The following is a 2,500-nucleotide window of genomic DNA, read 5'->3' on the forward strand; positions in this document are numbered from 1 at the left end:
AAGTCATATAAGTAATAAATTTTCATATAAGTATTAAGTATAAAAGTCATATAAGTAATAAGTTTAAAAGTCATACAGGTAAATAATTTTCATATAAGTATTAAGTATAAAAGTCATATAAGTATTAAGTTTAAAAGTCATACAGGTAAATAATTTTCATATAAGTATTAAGTGTAAAAGTCATATAAGTAATAAGTTTAAAAGTCATACAGGTAAATAATTTTCATATAAGTATTAAGTGTAAAAGTCATATAAGTATTAAGTTTATATAAGTCAAGAAGTCATATAAGTAATAAATTTTCATATAAGTATTAAGTATAAAAGTCATATAAGTATTAAGTTTATATAAGTCAAGAAGTCATATAAGTAATAAATTTTCATATAAGTATTAAGTATAAAAGTCATATAAGTAATAAGTTTAAAAGTCATACAGGTAAATAATTTTCATATAAGTATTAAGTGTAAAAGTCATATAAGTAATAAGTTTAAAAGTCATACAGGTAAATAATTTTCATATAAGTATTAAGTTTATATAAGTCAAGAAGTCATATAAGTAATAAATTTTCATATAAGTATTAAGTATAAAAGTCATATAAGTATTAAGTTTAAAAGTCATACAGGTAAATAATTTTCATATAAGTATTAAGTGTAAAAGTCATATAAGTATTAAGTTTATATAAGTCAAGAAGTCATATAAGTAATAAATTTTCATATAAGTATTAAGTATAAAAGTCATATAAGTATTAAGTTTATATAAGTCAAGAAGTCATATAAGTAATAAATTTTCATATAAGTATTAAGTGTAAAAGTCATATAAGTAATAAGTTTAAAAGTCATACAGGTAAATAATTTTCATATAAGTATTAAGTGTAAAAGTCATATAAGTATTAAGTTTATAAAGTCATGTAAGTAATAAATTTTCATATAAGTATTAAGTATAAAAGTCATATAAGTATTAAGTTTATATAAGTCAAGAAGTCATATAAGTAATAAATTTTCATATAAGTATTAAGTATAAAAGTCATATAAGTAATAAGTTTAAAAGTCATACAGGTAAATAATTTTCATATAAGTATTAAGTGTAAAAGTCATATAAGTAATAAGTTTAAAAGTCATACAGGTAAATAATTTTCATATAAGTATTAAGTTTATATAAGTCAAGAAGTCATATAAGTAATAAATTTTCATATAAGTATTAAGTATAAAAGTCATATAAGTAATAAGTTTAAAAGTCATACAGGTAAATAATTTTCATATAAGTATTAAGTGTAAAAGTCATATAAGTAATAAGTTTAAAAGTCATACAGGTAAATAATTTTCATATAAGTATTAAGTGTAAAAGTCATATAAGTATTAAGTTTATATAAGTCAAGAAGTCATATAAGTAATAAATTTTCATATAAGTATTAAGTATAAAAGTCATATAAGTATTAAGTTTATATAAGTCAAGAAGTCATATAAGTAATAAATTTTCATATAAGTATTAAGTGTAAAAGTCATATAAGTAATAAGTTTAAAAGTCATACAGGTAAATAATTTTCATATAAGTATTAAGTGTAAAAGTCATATAAGTATTAAGTTTATAAAGTCATGTAAGTAATAAATTTTCATATAAGTATTAAGTATAAAAGTCATATAAGTATTAAGTTTATATAAGTCAAGAAGTCATATAAGTAATAAATTTTCATATAAGTATTAAGTATAAAAGTCATATAAGTAATAAGTTTAAAAGTCATACAGGTAAATAATTTTCATATAAGTATTAAGTGTAAAAGTCATATAAGTAATAAGTTTAAAAGTCATACAGGTAAATAATTTTCATATAAGTATTAAGTTTATATAAGTCAAGAAGTCATATAAGTAATAAATTTTCATATAAGTATTAAGTATAAAAGTCATATAAGTAATAAGTTTAAAAGTCATACAGGTAAATAATTTTCATATAAGTATTAAGTGTAAAAGTCATATAAGTATTAAGTTTATATAAGTCAAGAAGTCATATAAGTAATAAATTTTCATATAAGTATTAAGTATAAAAGTCATATAAGTATTAAGTTTATATAAGTCATACAAGTAAATAATTTTCATATAAGTATTAAGTGTAAAAGTCATATAAGTAATAAGTTTAAAAGTCATACAGGTAAATAATTTTCATATAAGTATTAAGTGTAAAAGTCATATAAGTATTAAGTTTATAAAGTCATGTAAGTTATAAGTATTAAGTTTATGTCATACAGGTAAATAAATTTTCATATAAGTATTAAGTATAAAAGTCATATAAGTAATAAGTTTAAAAGTCATACAGGTAAATAATTTTCATATAAGTATTAAGTGTAAAAGTCATATAAGTATTAAGTTTATAAAGTCATGTAAGTAATAAATTTTCATATAAGTATTAAGTTTATATAAGTCAAGAAGTCATATAAGTAATAAATTTTCATATAAGTATTAAGTATAAAAGTCATATAAGTAATAAGTTTAAAAGTCATACAGGTAAATA

This window comes from Bactrocera dorsalis, unplaced genomic scaffold (assembly GCF_023373825.1).
Source record: "Bactrocera dorsalis isolate Fly_Bdor unplaced genomic scaffold, ASM2337382v1 BdCtg032, whole genome shotgun sequence".
NCBI lineage: Eukaryota > Metazoa > Arthropoda > Insecta > Diptera > Tephritidae > Bactrocera > Bactrocera dorsalis.